Below are 18,261 nucleotides of genomic sequence, written 5' to 3'. Positions count from 1 at the left end.
CAAAATGCTTTGTTTGAATGTGTTTGACTTTCATTTGATTCAAAAAGCTAAGTTTGAATGTGTTTGACTTTCATTTGATTCAAAATGCTTTGTTTGAATGTGTTTGACTCTCATTTGATTTAAAATGCTTGGTTTAAATGTGTTTGACTTTATTTGATTTAATTAGCTTCGTTGAATGCATTTGACATTTATTTGATATAAAAAGCTTTGTTTGACTGCGTTTGACTTTCATTTGATTCAATTATCTTTGTTGAATGCGTTTGACTTTCATTTGATTAATCAACCTTTGTATGAATGTGTTTGACTTTCATTTTATTCAATTAGCTTTGTTGAATGCATTTGACTTTCATTTGATTGAAAAAGCTTTGTTTGAATGGGTTTGACTTTCATTTGATTCAATTAGCTTTGTTGAATGCATTTGACTTTCATTTGACTCAAAAAGTTATGTTTGAATGTGTTCAACTTTCATTTGGTTCAATTATCTTCTTTAAATGCATTTGACTTTCATTTGATTCAAAATGCTTTATTTGAATGTGTTTGACTTTCAATTGATTCAAAATGCTTGGTTTGAATGTGTTCGACTTTTATTTGCTTCAATTAGCTTCTTTGAATGCATTTGACTTTCATTCGATTCAAAAAGCTTTGTTTGAATGTGTTTGACTTTCATTTTATTCAATTAGCTTCTTTGAATGCATTTGACTTTCATTTGATTCAAAAAGCTTTGTTTGAATGTGTTTGACTTTCACTTGATTCAATTAGCTTTGTTCAATGCATTTGACTTTCATTTCACTCTAAAAGCTTTGTTTGAATGTGTTTGACTTTCATTTCATTCAATTAGCTTTATTGAATACATTTGACTTTCATTTGATTCCAAAATCTTTGTTTGAATGTGTTTGACTTTCATTTTATTCAATTAGCTTTGTTGAATGCATTTGACTTTCATTTGATTGAAAAAGCTTTGTTTGAATGGGTTTGACTTTCATTTGATTCAATTAGCTTTGTTGAATGCATTTGACTTTCATTTGACTCAAAAAGTTATGTTTGAATGTGTTCGACTTTCATTTGGTTCAATTATCTTCTTTAAATGCATTTGACTTTCATTTGATTCAAAATGCTTTGTCTGAATGTGTTTGACTTTCAATTGATTTAAAATGCTTTGTTTGAATGTGTTCGACTTTTATTTGCTTCAATTAGCTTCTTTGAATGCATTTGACTTTCATTTGATTCAAAAAGCTTTGTTTGAATGTGTTTGACTTTCATTTTATTCAATTAGCTTTGTTGAATGCATTTGACTTTCATTTGATTGAAAAAGCTTTGTTTGAATGAGTTTGACTTATATTTGATTCAAAAAGCTTACTTTAAATGCGTTTCACTTTCACTTGATTCAATTAGCTTTGTTAAATGCGTTTGACTTTCATTTGACTCTAAAAGCTTTTTTTGAATGTGTTTGACTTTTATTTGATTCAATTATCTTTTTTGAATGCATTTGACTTTGATTTGATTCAGAAAGCTTTGTTTGAATGTGTTTGACTTTCATTTGATTCAATTTCCTTTCCTGAATGCATTTGACTTTCATTTGATTCAAAAAGGTTTGTTTGAATGTGTTTGACTTTAATTTGATTCAAAAAGCTTAGTTTGAATGTGTTTGACTTTCATTTGATTCAATTAGCTTTGTTGAATGCATTGCACTTTCATTTGACTCAAAAAGCTTTGTTTGAATGTGTTTGACTTTCATTTGATTCAATTAGCTTTATTGAATGCATTTGACTTTCATTTGATTCAAAAACCTTTGTTAGAATGTGTTCGACATTGATTTGCTTCAATTAGCTTCTTTGAATCCATTTGACTTTCTTTTGATTCAAAATGCTTTGGTTGAATGTGTTTGACTTTCATTTGATTCAAAATGCTTGGTTTAAATGTGTTTGATTTTGATTTGATTTAATTAGCTTTGTTGAATGCATTTGACTTTCATTTGATATAAAAAGCTTTGTTTGACTGTGTTTGACTTTCTTTTGATTCAATTATCTTTGTTGAATGCGTTCGACTTTCATTTGATTAAAAAACCATTGTTTGAATGTGTTTGACTTTCATTTGATTCAACTTGTTTTGTAGAATGCATTTGACTTACATTTGATTCAATTAGCTTTGTTAAATACATTTGACTTTCATTTGACTCAAAAATCTTTGTTTGAATGTGTTTGACTTTCATTTGATTCAATTAGCTTTGTTGAATACATTTGACTTTCATTTGATTCAAAAAGCTTTGTTTGAATGTGTTTGACTTTAATTTGATTCAATTAGCTTTGTTGAATGCATTTGACTTTCATTTGACTCAAAAACCTTTCATTGAATGTGTTTGACTTTCGTTTAAATCAATTCGCTTTGTTGAATGCATTTGACTTTCATTTGATTCAAAATGCTTTGTTTGAATGTGTTTGACTTTCATTTGATTCAAAAAGCTAAGTTTGAATGTGTTTGACTTTCATTTGATTCAAAATGCTTTGTTTGAATGTGTTTGACTCTCATTTGATTTAAAATGCTTGGTTTAAATGTGTTTGACTTTATTTGATTTAATTAGCTTCGTTGAATGCATTTGACATTTATTTGATATAAAAAGCTTTGTTTGACTGCGTTTGACTTTCATTTGATTCAATTATCTTTGTTGAATGCGTTTGACTTTCATTTGATTAATCAACCTTTGTATGAATGTGTTTGACTTTCATTTTATTCAATTAGCTTTGTTGAATGCATTTGACTTTCATTTGATTGAAAAAGCTTTGTTTGAATGGGTTTGACTTTCATTTGATTCTATTAGCTTTGTTGAATGCATTTGACTTTCATTTGACTCAAAAAGTTATGTTTGAATGTGTTCAACTTTCATTTGGTTCAATTATCTTCTTTAAATGCATTTGACTTTCATTTGATTCAAAATGCTTTATTTGAATGTGTTTGACTTTCAATTGATTCAAAATGCTTGGTTTGAATGTGTTCGACTTTTATTTGCTTCAATTAGCTTCTTTGAATGCATTTGACTTTCATTCGATTCAAAAAGCTTTGTTTGAATGTGTTTGACTTTCATTTTATTCAATTAGCTTCTTTGAATGCATTTGACTTTCATTTGATTCAAAAAGCTTTGTTTGAATGTGTTTGACTTTCACTTGATTCAATTAGCTTTGTTCAATGCATTTGACTTTCATTTCACTCTAAAAGCTTTGTTTGAATGTGTTTGACTTTCATTTCATTCAATTAGCTTTATTGAATACATTTGACTTTCATTTGATTCCAAAATCTTTGTTTGAATGTGTTTGACTTTCATTTTATTCAATTAGCTTTGTTGAATGCATTTGACTTTCATTTGATTGAAAAAGCTTTGTTTGAATGGGTTTGACTTTCATTTGATTCAATTAGCTTTGTTGAATGCATTTGACTTTCATTTGACTCAAAAAGTTATGTTTGAATGTGTTCGACTTTCATTTGGTTCAATTATCTTCTTTAAATGCATTTGACTTTCATTTGATTCAAAATGCTTTGTCTGAATGTGTTTGACTTTCAATTGATTTAAAATGCTTTGTTTGAATGTGTTCGACTTTTATTTGCTTCAATTAGCTTCTTTGAATGCATTTGACTTTCATTTGATTCAAAAAGCTTTGTTTGAATGTGTTTGACTTTCATTTTATTCAATTAGCTTTGTTGAATGCATTTGACTTTCATTTGATTGAAAAAGCTTTGTTTGAATGAGTTTGACTTATATTTGATTCAAAAAGCTTACTTTAAATGCGTTTCACTTTCACTTGATTCAATTAGCTTTGTTAAATGCGTTTGACTTTCATTTGACTCTAAAAGCTTTTTTTGAATGTGTTTGACTTTTATTTGATTCAATTATCTTTTTTGAATGCATTTGACTTTGATTTGATTCAGAAAGCTTTGTTTGAATGTGTTTGACTTTCATTTGATTCAATTTCCTTTCCTGAATGCATTTGACTTTCATTGGATTCAAAAAGGTTTGTTTGAATGTGTTTGACTTTAATTTGATTCAAAAAGCTTAGTTTGAATGTGTTTGACTTTCATTTGATTCAATTAGCTTTGTTGAATGCATTGCACTTTCATTTGACTCAAAAAGCTTTGTTTGAATGTGTTTGACTTTCATTTGATTCAATTAGCTTTATTGAATGCATTTGACTTTCATTTGATTCAAAAAGCTTTGTTAGAATGTGTTCGACATTGATTTGCTTCAATTAGCTTCTTTGAATCCATTTGACTTTCTTTTGATTCAAAATGCTTTGGTTGAATGTGTTTGACTTTCATTTGATTCAAAATGCTTGGTTTAAATGTGTTTGATTTTGATTTGATTTAATTAGCTTTGTTGAATGCATTTGACTTTCATTTGATATAAAAAGCTTTGTTTGACTGTGTTTGACTTTCTTTTGATTCAATTATCTTTGTTGAATGCGTTCGACTTTCATTTGATTAAAAAACCATTGTTTGAATGTGTTTGACTTTCATTTGATTCAACTTGTTTTGTAGAATGCATTTGACTTACATTTGATTCAATTAGCTTTGTTAAATACATTTGACTTTCATTTGACTCAAAAATCTTTGTTTGAATGTGTTTGACTTTCATTTGATTCAATTAGCTTTGTTGAATACATTTGACTTTCATTTGATTCAAAAAGCTTTGTTTGAATGTGTTTGACTTTAATTTGATTCAATTAGCTTTGTTGAATGCATTTGACTTTCATTTGACTCAAAAACCTTTCATTGAATGTGTTTGACTTTCGTTTAAATCAATTCGCTTTGTTGAATGCATTTGACTTTCATTTGATTCAAAATGCTTTGTTTGAATGTGTTTGACTTTCATTTGATTCAAAAAGCTAAGTTTGAATGTGTTTGACTTTCATTTGATTCAAAATGCTTTGTTTGAATGTGTTTGACTCTCATTTGATTTAAAATGCTTGGTTTAAATGTGTTTGACTTTATTTGATTTAATTAGCTTCGTTGAATGCATTTGACATTTATTTGATATAAAAAGCTTTGTTTGACTGTGTTTGACTTTCATTTGATTCAATTATCTTTGTTGAATGCGTTTGACTTTCATTTGATTAATCAACCTTTGTATGAATGTGTTTGACTTTCATTTTATTCAATTAGCTTTGTTGAATGCATTTGACTTTCATTTGATTGAAAAAGCTTTGTTTGAATGGGTTTGACTTTCATTTGATTCAATTAGCTTTGTTGAATGCATTTGACTTTCATTTGACTCAAAAAGTTATGTTTGAATGTGTTCAACTTTCATTTGGTTCAATTATCTTCTTTAAATGCATTTGACTTTCATTTGATTCAAAATGCTTTATTTGAATGTGTTTGACTTTCAATTGATTCAAAATGCTTGGTTTGAATGTGTTCGACTTTTATTTGCTTCAATTAGCTTCTTTGAATGCATTTGACTTTCATTCGATTCAAAAAGCTTTGTTTGAATGTGTTTGACTTTCATTTTATTCAATTAGCTTCTTTGAATGCATTTGACTTTCATTTGATTCAAAAAGCTTTGTTTGAATGTGTTTGACTTTCACTTGATTCAATTAGCTTTGTTCAATGCATTTGACTTTCATTTCACTCTAAAAGCTTTGTTTGAATGTGTTTGACTTTCATTTCATTCAATTAGCTTTATTGAATACATTTGACTTTCATTTGATTCCAAAATCTTTGTTTGAATGTGTTTGACTTTCATTTTATTCAATTAGCTTTGTTGAATGCATTTGACTTTCATTTGATTGAAAAAGCTTTGTTTGAATGGGTTTGACTTTCATTTGATTCAATTAGCTTTGTTGAATGCATTTGACTTTCATTTGACTCAAAAAGTTATGTTTGAATGTGTTCGACTTTCATTTGGTTCAATTATCTTCTTTAAATGCATTTGACTTTCATTTGATTCAAAATGCTTTGTTTGAATGTGTTTGACTTTCAATTGATTTAAAATGCTTTGTTTGAATGTGTTCGACTTTTATTTGCTTCAATTAGCTTCTTTGAATGCATTTGACTTTCATTTGATTCAAAAAGCTTTGTTTGAATGTGTTTGACTTTCATTTTATTCAATTAGCTTTGTTGAATGCATTTGACTTTCATTTGATTGAAAAAGCTTTGTTTGAATGAGTTTGACTTATATTTGATTCAAAAAGCTTACTTTAAATGCGTTTCACTTTCACTTGATTCAATTAGCTTTGTTAAATGCGTTTGACTTTCATTTGACTCTAAAAGCTTTTTTTGAATGTGTTTGACTTTTATTTGATTCAATTATCTTTTTTGAATGCATTTGACTTTGATTTGATTCAGAAAGCTTTGTTTGAATGTGTTTGACTTTCATTTGATTCAATTTCCTTTCCTGAATGCATTTGACTTTCATTTGATTCAAAAAGGTTTGTTTGAATGTGTTTGACTTTAATTTGATTCAAAAAGCTTAGTTTGAATGTGTTTGACTTTCATTTGATTCAATTAGCTTTGTTGAATGCATTGCACTTTCATTTGACTCAAAAAGCTTTGTTTGAATGTGTTTGACTTTCATTTGATTCAATTAGCTTTATTGAATGCATTTGACTTTCATTTGATTCAAAAAGCTTTGTTAGAATGTGTTCGACATTGATTTGCTTCAATTAGCTTCTTTGAATCCATTTGACTTTCTTTTGATTCAAAATGCTTTGGTTGAATGTGTTTGACTTTCATTTGATTCAAAATGCTTGGTTTAAATGTGTTTGATTTTGATTTGATTTAATTAGCTTTGTTGAATGCATTTGACTTTCATTTGATATAAAAAGCTTTGTTTGACTGTGTTTGACTTTCTTTTGATTCAATTATCTTTGTTGAATGCGTTCGACTTTCATTTGATTAAAAAACCATTGTTTGAATGTGTTTGACTTTCATTTGATTCAACTTGTTTTGTAGAATGCATTTGACTTACATTTGATTCAATTAGCTTTGTTAAATACATTTGACTTTCATTTGACTCAAAAATCTTTGTTTGAATGTGTTTGACTTTCATTTGATTCAATTAGCTTTGTTGAATACATTTGACTTTCATTTGATTCAAAAAGCTTTGTTTGAATGTGTTTGACTTTAATTTGATTCAATTAGCTTTGTTGAATGCATTTGACTTTCATTTGACTCAAAAACCTTTCATTGAATGTGTTTGACTTTCGTTTAAATCAATTCGCTTTGTTGAATGCATTTGACTTTCATTTGATTCAAAATGCTTTGTTTGAATGTGTTTGACTTTCATTTGATTCAAAAAGCTAAGTTTGAATGTGTTTGACTTTCATTTGATTCAAAATGCTTTGTTTGAATGTGTTTGACTCTCATTTGATTTAAAATGCTTGGTTTAAATGTGTTTGACTTTATTTGATTTAATTAGCTTCGTTGAATGCATTTGACATTTATTTGATATAAAAAGCTTTGTTTGACTGCGTTTGACTTTCATTTGATTCAATTATCTTTGTTGAATGCGTTTGACTTTAATTTGATTAATCAACCTTTGTATGAATGTGTTTGACTTTCATTTTATTCAATTAGCTTTGTTGAATGCATTTGACTTTCATTTGATTGAAAAAGCTTTGTTTGAATGGGTTTGACTTTCATTTGATTCAATTAGCTTTGTTGAATGCATTTGACTTTCATTTGACTCAAAAAGTTATGTTTGAATGTGTTCAACTTTCATTTGGTTCAATTATCTTCTTTAAATGCATTTGACTTTCATTTGATTCAAAATGCTTTATTTGAATGTGTTTGACTTTCAATTGATTCAAAATGCTTGGTTTGAATGTGTTCGACTTTTATTTGCTTCAATTAGCTTCTTTGAATGCATTTGACTTTCATTCGATTCAAAAAGCTTTGTTTGAATGTGTTTGACTTTCATTTTATTCAATTAGCTTCTTTGAATGCATTTGACTTTCATTTGATTCAAAAAGCTTTGTTTGAATGTGTTTGACTTTCACTTGATTCAATTAGCTTTGTTCAATGCATTTGACTTTCATTTCACTCTAAAAGCTTTGTTTGAATGTGTTTGACTTTCATTTCATTCAATTAGCTTTATTGAATACATTTGACTTTCATTTGATTCCAAAATCTTTGTTTGAATGTGTTTGACTTTCATTTTATTCAATTAGCTTTGTTGAATGCATTTGACTTTCATTTGATTGAAAAAGCTTTGTTTGAATGGGTTTGACTTTCATTTGATTCAATTAGCTTTGTTGAATGCATTTGACTTTCATTTGACTCAAAAAGTTATGTTTGAATGTGTTCGACTTTCATTTGGTTCAATTATCTTCTTTAAATGCATTTGACTTTCATTTGATTCAAAATGCTTTGTTTGAATGTGTTTGACTTTCAATTGTTTTAAAATGCTTTGTTTGAATGTGTTCGACTTTTATTTGCTTCAATTAGCTTCTTTGAATGCATTTGACTTTCATTTGATTCAAAAAGCTTTGTTTGAATGTGTTTGACTTTCATTTTATTCAATTAGCTTTGTTGAATGCATTTGACTTTCATTTGATTGAAAAAGCTTTGTTTGAATGAGTTTGACTTATATTTGATTCAAAAAGCTTACTTTAAATGCGTTTCACTTTCACTTGATTCAATTAGCTTTGTTAAATGCGTTTGACTTTCATTTGACTCTAAAAGCTTTTTTTGAATGTATTTGACTTTTATTTGATTCAATTATCTTTTTTGAATGCATTTGACTTTGATTTGATTCAGAAAGCTTTGTTTGAATGTGTTTGACTTTCATTTGATTCAATTTCCTTTCCTGAATGCATTTGACTTTCATTTGATTCAAAAAGGTTTGTTTGAATGTGTTTGACTTTAATTTGATTCAAAAAGCTTAGTTTGAATGTGTTTGACTTTCATTTGATTCAATTAGCTTTGTTGAATGCATTGCACTTTCATTTGACTCAAAAAGCTTTGTTTGAATGTGTTTGACTTTCATTTGATTCAATTAGCTTTATTGAATGCATTTGACTTTCATTTGATTCAAAAACCTTTGTTAGAATGTGTTCGACATTGATTTGCTTCAATTAGCTTCTTTGAATCCATTTGACTTTCTTTTGATTCAAAATGCTTTGGTTGAATGTGTTTGACTTTCATTTGATTCAAAATGCTTGGTTTAAATGTGTTTGATTTTGATTTGATTTAATTAGATTTGTTGAATGCATTTGACTTTCATTTGATATAAAAAGCTTTGTTTGACTGTGTTTGACTTTCTTTTGATTCAATTATCTTTGTTGAATGCGTTCGACTTTCATTTGATTAAAAAACCATTGTTTGAATGTGTTTGACTTTCATTTGATTCAACTTGTTTTGTAGAATGCATTTGACTTACATTTGATTCAATTAGCTTTGTTAAATACATTTGACTTTCATTTGACTCAAAAATCTTTGTTTGAATGTGTTTGACTTTCATTTGATTCAATTAGCTTTGTTGAATACATTTGACTTTCATTTGATTCAAAAAGCTTTGTTTGAATGTGTTTGACTTTAATTTGATTCAATTAGCTTTGTTGAATGCATTTGACTTTCATTTGACTCAAAAACCTTTCATTGAATGTGTTTGACTTTCGTTTAAATCAATTCGCTTTGTTGAATGCATTTGACTTTCATTTGATTCAAAATGCTTTGTTTGAATGTGTTTGACTTTCATTTGATTCAAAAAGCTAAGTTTGAATGTGTTTGACTTTCATTTGATTCAAAATGCTTTGTTTGAATGTGTTTGACTCTCATTTGATTTAAAATGCTTGGTTTAAATGTGTTTGACTTTATTTGATTTAATTAGCTTCGTTGAATGCATTTGACATTTATTTGATATAAAAAGCTTTGTTTGACTGCGTTTGACTTTCATTTGATTCAATTATCTTTGTTGAATGCGTTTGACTTTCATTTGATTAATCAACCTTTGTATGAATGTGTTTGACTTTCATTTTATTCAATTAGCTTTGTTGAATGCATTTGACTTTCATTTGATTGAAAAAGCTTTGTTTGAATGGGTTTGACTTTCATTTGATTCAATTAGCTTTGTTGAATGCATTTGACTTTCATTTGACTCAAAAAGTTATGTTTGAATGTGTTCAACTTTCATTTGGTTCAATTATCTTCTTTAAATGCATTTGACTTTCATTTGATTCAAAATGCTTTATTTGAATGTGTTTGACTTTCAATTGATTCAAAATGCTTGGTTTGAATGTGTTCGACTTTTATTTGCTTCAATTAGCTTCTTTGAATGCATTTGACTTTCATTCGATTCAAAAAGCTTTGTTTGAATGTGTTTGACTTTCATTTTATTCAATTAGCTTCTTTGAATGCATTTGACTTTCATTTGATTCAAAAAGCTTTGTTTGAATGTGTTTGACTTTCACTTGATTCAATTAGCTTTGTTCAATGCATTTGACTTTCATTTCACTCTAAAAGCTTTGTTTGAATGTGTTTGACTTTCATTTCATTCAATTAGCTTTATTGAATACATTTGACTTTCATTTGATTCCAAAATCTTTGTTTGAATGTGTTTGACTTTCATTTTATTCAATTAGCTTTGTTGAATGCATTTGACTTTCATTTGATTGAAAAAGCTTTGTTTGAATGGGTTTGACTTTCATTTGATTCAATTAGCTTTGTTGAATGCATTTGACTTTCATTTGACTCAAAAAGTTATGTTTGAATGTGTTCGACTTTCATTTGGTTCAATTATCTTCTTTTAATGCATTTGACTTTCATTTGATTCAAAATGCTTTGTTTGAATGTGTTTGACTTTCAATTGATTTAAAATGCTTTGTTTGAATGTGTTCGACTTTTATTTGCTTCAATTAGCTTCTTTGAATGCATTTGACTTTCATTTGATTCAAAAAGCTTTGTTTGAATGTGTTTGACTTTCATTTGATTCAATTAGCTTTGTTGAATGCATTTGACTTTCATTTGATTGAAAAAGCTTTGTTTGAATGAGTTTGACTTATATTTGATTCAAAAAGCTTACTTTAAATGCGTTTCACTTTCACTTGATTCAATTAGCTTTGTTAAATGCGTTTGACTTTCATTTGACTCTAAAAGCTTTTTTTGAATGTGTTTGACTTTTATTTGATTCAATTATCTTTTTTGAATGCATTTGACTTTGATTTGATTCAGAAAGCTTTGTTTGAATGTGTTTGACTTTCATTTGATTCAATTTCCTTTCCTGAATGCATTTGACTTTCATTTGATTCAAAAAGGTTTGTTTGAATGTGTTTGACTTTAATTTGATTCAAAAAGCTTAGTTTGAATGTCTTTGACTTTCATTTGATTCAATTAGCTTTGTTGAATGCATTGCACTTTCATTTGACTCAAAAAGCTTTGTTTGAATGTGTTTGACTTTCATTTGATTCAATTAGCTTTATTGAATGCATTTGACTTTCATTTGATTCAAAAAGCTTTGTTAGAATGTGTTCGACATTGATTTGCTTCAATTAGCTTCTTTGAATCCATTTGACTTTCTTTTGATTCAAAATGCTTTGGTTGAATGTGTTTGACTTTCATTTGATTCAAAATGCTTGGTTTAAATGTGTTTGATTTTGATTTGATTTAATTAGCTTTGTTGAATGCATTTGACTTTCATTTGATATAAAAAGCTTTGTTTGACTGTGTTTGACTTTCTTTTGATTCAATTATCTTTGTTGAATGCGTTCGACTTTCATTTGATTAAAAAACCATTGTTTGAATGTGTTTGACTTTCATTTGATTCAACTTGTTTTGTAGAATGCATTTGACTTACATTTGATTCAATTAGCTTTGTTAAATACATTTGACTTTCATTTGACTCAAAAATCTTTGTTTGAATGTGTTTGACTTTCATTTGATTCAATTAGCTTTGTTGAATACATTTGACTTTCATTTGATTCAAAAAGCTTTGTTTGAATGTGTTTGACTTTAATTTGATTCAATTAGCTTTGTTGAATGCATTTGACTTTCATTTGACTCAAAAACCTTTCATTGAATGTGTTTGACTTTCGTTTAAATCAATTCGCTTTGTTGAATGCATTTGACTTTCATTTGATTCAAAATGCTTTGTTTGAATGTGTTTGACTTTCATTTGATTCAAAAAGCTAAGTTTGAATGTGTTTGACTTTCATTTGATTCAAAATGCTTTGTTTGAATGTGTTTGACTCTCATTTGATTTAAAATGCTTGGTTTAAATGTGTTTGACTTTATTTGATTTAATTAGCTTCGTTGAATGCATTTGACATTTATTTGATATAAAAAGCTTTGTTTGACTGCGTTTGACTTTCATTTGATTCAATTATCTTTGTTGAATGCGTTTGACTTTCATTTGATTAATCAACCTTTGTATGAATGTGTTTGACTTTCATTTTATTCAATTAGCTTTGTTGAATGCATTTGACTTTCATTTGATTGAAAAAGCTTTGTTTGAATGGGTTTGACTTTCATTTGATTCAATTAGCTTTGTTGAATGCATTTGACTTTCATTTGACTCAAAAAGTTATGTTTGAATGTGTTCAACTTTCATTTGGTTCAATTATCTTCTTTAAATGCATTTGACTTTCATTTGATTCAAAATGCTTTATTTGAATGTGTTTGACTTTCAATTGATTCAAAATGCTTGGTTTGAATGTGTTCGACTTTTATTTGCTTCAATTAGCTTCTTTGAATGCATTTGACTTTCATTCGATTCAAAAAGCTTTGTTTGAATGTGTTTGACTTTCATTTTATTCAATTAGCTTCTTTGAATGCATTTGACTTTCATTTGATTCAAAAAGCTTTGTTTGAATGTGTTTGACTTTCACTTGATTCAATTAGCTTTGTTCAATGCATTTGACTTTCATTTCACTCTAAAAGCTTTGTTTGAATGTGTTTGACTTTCATTTCATTCAATTAGCTTTATTGAATACATTTGACTTTCATTTGATTCCAAAATCTTTGTTTGAATGTGTTTGACTTTCATTTTATTCAATTAGCTTTGTTGAATGCATTTGACTTTCATTTGATTGAAAAAGCTTTGTTTGAATGGGTTTGACTTTCATTTGATTCAATTAGCTTTGTTGAATGCATTTGACTTTCATTTGACTCAAAAAGTTATGTTTGAATGTGTTCGACTTTCATTTGGTTCAATTATCTTCTTTAAATGCATTTGACTTTCATTTGATTCAAAATGCTTTGTTTGAATGTGTTTGACTTTCAATTGATTTAAAATGCTTTGTTTGAATGTGTTCGACTTTTATTTGCTTCAATTAGCTTCTTTGAATGCATTTGACTTTCATTTGATTCAAAAAGCTTTGTTTGAATGTGTTTGACTTTCATTTTATTCAATTAGCTTTGTTGAATGCATTTGACTTTCATTTGATTGAAAAAGCTTTTGTTTGAATGAGTTTGACTTATATTTGATTCAAAAAGCTTACTTTAAATGCGTTTCACTTTCACTTGATTCAATTAGCTTTGTTAAATGCGTTTGACTTTCATTTGACTCTAAAAGCTTTTTTTGAATGTATTTGACTTTTATTTGATTCAATTATCTTTTTTGAATGCATTTGACTTTGATTTGATTCAGAAAGCTTTGTTTGAATGTGTTTGACTTTCATTTGATTCAATTTCCTTTCCTGAATGCATTTGACTTTCATTTGATTCAAAAAGGTTTGTTTGAATGTGTTTGACTTTAATTTGATTCAAAAAGCTTAGTTTGAATGTGTTTGACTTTCATTTGATTCAATTAGCTTTGTTGAATGCATTGCACTTTCATTTGACTCAAAAAGCTTTGTTTGAATGTGTTTGACTTTCATTTGATTCAATTAGCTTTATTGAATGCATTTGACTTTCATTTGATTCAAAAACCTTTGTTAGAATGTGTTCGACATTGATTTGCTTCAATTAGCTTCTTTGAATCCATTTGACTTTCTTTTGATTCAAAATGCTTTGGTTGAATGTGTTTGACTTTCATTTGATTCAAAATGCTTGGTTTAAATGTGTTTGATTTTGATTTGATTTAATTAGCTTTGTTGAATGCATTTGACTTTCATTTGATATAAAAAGCTTTGTTTGACTGTGTTTGACTTTCTTTTGATTCAATTTTCTTTGTTGAATGCGTTCGACTTTCATTTGATTAAAAAACCATTGTTTGAATGTGTTTGACTTTCATTTGATTCAACTTGTTTTGTAGAATGCATTTGACTTACATTTGATTCAATTAGCTTTGTTAAATACATTTGACTTTCATTTGACTCAAAAATCTTTGTTTGAATGTGTTTGACTTTCATTTGATTCAATTAGCTTTGTTGAATACATTTGACTTTCATTTGATTCAAAAAGCTTTGTTTGAATGTGTTTGACTTTAATTTGATTCAATTAGCTTTGTTGAATGCATTTGACTTTCATTTGACTCAAAAACCTTTCATTGAATGTGTTTGACTTTCGTTTAAATCAATTCGCTTTGTTGAATGCATTTGACTTTCATTTGATTCAAAATGCTTTGTTTGAATGTGTTTGACTTTCATTTGATTCAAAAAGCTAAGTTTGAATGTGTTTGACTTTCATTTGATTCAAAATGCTTTGTTTGAATGTGTTTGACTCTCATTTGATTTAAAATGCTTGGTTTAAATGTGTTTGACTTTATTTGATTTAATTAGCTTCGTTGAATGCATTTGACATTTATTTGATATAAAAAGCTTTGTTTGACTGCGTTTGACTTTCATTTGATTCAATTATCTTTGTTGAATGCGTTTGACTTTCATTTGATTAATCAACCTTTGTATGAATGTGTTTGACTTTCATTTTATTCAATTAGCTTTGTTGAATGCATTTGACTTTCATTTGATTGAAAAAGCTTTGTTTGAATGGGTTTGACTTTCATTTGATTCAATTAGCTTTGTTGAATGCATTTGACTTTCATTTGACTCAAAAAGTTATGTTTGAATGTGTTCAACTTTCATTTGGTTCAATTATCTTCTTTAAATGCATTTGACTTTCATTTGATTCAAAATGCTTTATTTGAATGTGTTTGACTTTCAATTGATTCAAAATGCTTGGTTTGAATGTGTTCGACTTTTATTTGCTTCAATTAGCTTCTTTGAATGCATTTGACTTTCATTCGATTCAAAAAGCTTTGTTTGAATGTGTTTGACTTTCATTTTATTCAATTAGCTTCTTTGAATGCATTTGACTTTCATTTGATTCAAAAAGCTTTGTTTGAATGTGTTTGACTTTCACTTGATTCAATTAGCTTTGTTCAATGCATTTGACTTTCATTTCACTCTAAAAGCTTTGTTTGAATGTGTTTGACTTTCATTTCATTCAATTAGCTTTATTGAATACATTTGACTTTCATTTGATTCCAAAATCTTTGTTTGAATGTGTTTGACTTTCATTTTATTCAATTAGCTTTGTTGAATGCATTTGACTTTCATTTGATTGAAAAAGCTTTGTTTGAATGGGTTTGACTTTCATTTGATTCAATTAGCTTTGTTGAATGCATTTGACTTTCATTTGACTCAAAAAGTTATGTTTGAATGTGTTCGACTTTCATTTGGTTCAATTATCTTCTTTAAATGCATTTGACTTTCATTTGATTCAAAATGCTTTGTTTGAATGTGTTTGACTTTCAATTGATTTAAAATGCTTTGTTTGAATGTGTTCGACTTTTATTTGCTTCAATTAGCTTCTTTGAATGCATTTGACTTTCATTTGATTCAAAAAGCTTTGTTTGAATGTGTTTGACTTTCATTTTATTCAATTAGCTTTGTTGAATGCATTTGACTTTCATTTGATTGAAAAAGCTTTGTTTGAATGAGTTTGACTTATATTTGATTCAAAAAGCTTACTTTAAATGCGTTTCACTTTCACTTGATTCAATTAGCTTTGTTAAATGCGTTTGACTTTCATTTGACTCTAAAAGCTTTTTTTGAATGTATTTGACTTTTATTTGATTCAATTATCTTTTTTGAATGCATTTGACTTTGATTTGATTCAGAAAGCTTTGTTTGAATGTGTTTGACTTTCATTTGATTCAATTTCCTTTCCTGAATGCATTTGACTTTCATTTGATTCAAAAAGGTTTGTTTGAATGTGTTTGACTTTAATTTGATTCAAAAAGCTTAGTTTGAATGTGTTTGACTTTCATTTGATTCAATTAGCTTTGTTGAATGCATTGCACTTTCATTTGACTCAAAAAGCTTTGTTTGAATGTGTTTGACTTTCATTTGATTCAATTAGCTTTATTGAATGCATTTGACTTTCATTTGATTCAAAAAGCTTTGTTAGAATGTGTTCGACATTGATTTGCTTCAATTAGCTTCTTTGAATCCATTTGACTTTCTTTTGATTCAAAATGCTTTGATTGAATGTGTTTGACTTTCATTTGATTCAAAATGCTTGGTTTAAATGTGTTTGATTTTGATTTGATTTAATTAGCTTTGTTGAATGCATTTGACTTTCATTTGATTGAAAAAGCTTTGTTTGAATGGGTTTGACTTTCATTTGATTCAATTAGCTTTGTTGAATGCATTTGACTTTCATTTGACTCAAAAAGTTATGTTTGAATGTGTTCGACTTTCATTTGGTTCAATTATCTTCTTTTAATGCATTTGACTTTCATTTGATTCAAAATGCTTTGTTTGAATGTGTTTGACTTTCAATTGATTTAAAATGCTTTGTTTGAATGTGTTCGACTTTTATTTGCTTCAATTAGCTTCTTTGAATGCATTTGACTTTCATTTGATTCAAAAAGCTTTGTTTGAATGTGTTTGACTTTCATTTTATTCAATTAGCTTTGTTGAATGCATTTGACTTTCATTTGATTGAAAAAGCTTTGTTTGAATGAGTTTGACTTATATTTGATTCAAAAAGCTTACTTTAAATGCGTTTCACTTTCACTTGATTCAATTAGCTTTGTTAAATGCGTTTGACTTTCATTTGACTCTAAAAGCTTTTTTTGAATGTGTTTGACTTTTATTTGATTCAATTATCTTTTTTGAATGCATTTGACTTTGATTTGATTCAGAAAGCTTTGTTTGAATGTGTTTGACTTTCATTTGATTCAATTTCCTTTCCTGAATGCATTTGACTTTCATTTGATTCAAAAAGGTTTGTTTGAATGTGTTTGACTTTAATTTGATTCAAAAAGCTTAGTTTGAATGTCTTTGACTTTCATTTGATTCAATTAGCTTTGTTGAATGCATTGCACTTTCATTTGACTCAAAAAGCTTTGTTTGAATGTGTTTGACTTTCATTTGATTCAATTAGCTTTATTGAATGCATTTGACTTTCATTTGATTCAAAAAGCTTTGTTAGAATGTGTTCGACATTGATTTGCTTCAATTAGCTTCTTTGAATCCATTTGACTTTCTTTTGATTCAAAATGCTTTGGTTGAATGTGTTTGACTTTCATTTGATTCAAAATGCTTGGTTTAAATGTGTTTGATTTTGATTTGATTTAATTAGCTTTGTTGAATGCATTTGACTTTCATTTGATATAAAAAGCTTTGTTTGACTGTGTTTGACTTTCTTTTGATTCAATTATCTTTGTTGAATGCGGTCGACTTTCATTTGATTAAAAAACCATTGTTTGAATGTGTTTGACTTTCATTTGATTCAACTTGTTTTGTAGAATGCATTTGACTTACATTTGATTCAATTAGCTTTGTTAAATACATTTGACTTTCATTTGACTCAAAAATCTTTGTTTGAATGTGTTTGACTTTCATTTGATTCAATTAGCTTTGTTGAATACATTTGACTTTCATTTGATTCAAAAAGCTTTGTTTGAATGTGTTTGACTTTAATTTGATTCAATTAGCTTTGTTGAATGCATTTGACTTTCATTTGACTCAAAAACCTTTCATTGAATGTGTTTGACTTTCGTTTAAATCAATTCGCTTTGTTGAATGCATTTGACTTTCATTTGATTCAAAATGCTTTGTTTGAATGTGTTTGACTTTCATTTGATTCAAAAAGCTAAGTTTGAATGTGTTTGACTTTCATTTGATTCAAAATGCTTTGTTTGAATGTGTTTGACTCTCATTTGATTTAAAATGCTTGGTTTAAATGTGTTTGACTTTATTTGATTTAATTAGCTTCGTTGAATGCATTTGACATTTATTTGATATAAAAAGCTTTGTTTGACTGCGTTTGACTTTCATTTGATTCAATTATCTTTGTTGAATGCGTTTGACTTTCATTTGATTAATCAACCTTTGTATGAATGTGTTTGACTTTCATTTTATTCAATTAGCTTTGTTGAATGCATTTGACTTT

The sequence above is a fragment of the Chenopodium album genome, chromosome 11, assembly GCF_948465745.1.
Source record: "Chenopodium album chromosome 11, dcCheAlbu1.1, whole genome shotgun sequence".
NCBI lineage: Eukaryota > Viridiplantae > Streptophyta > Magnoliopsida > Caryophyllales > Amaranthaceae > Chenopodium > Chenopodium album.
The sequence above is the reverse complement of the archived record's forward strand: the minus strand, read 5'-3'. Positions refer to the sequence as shown.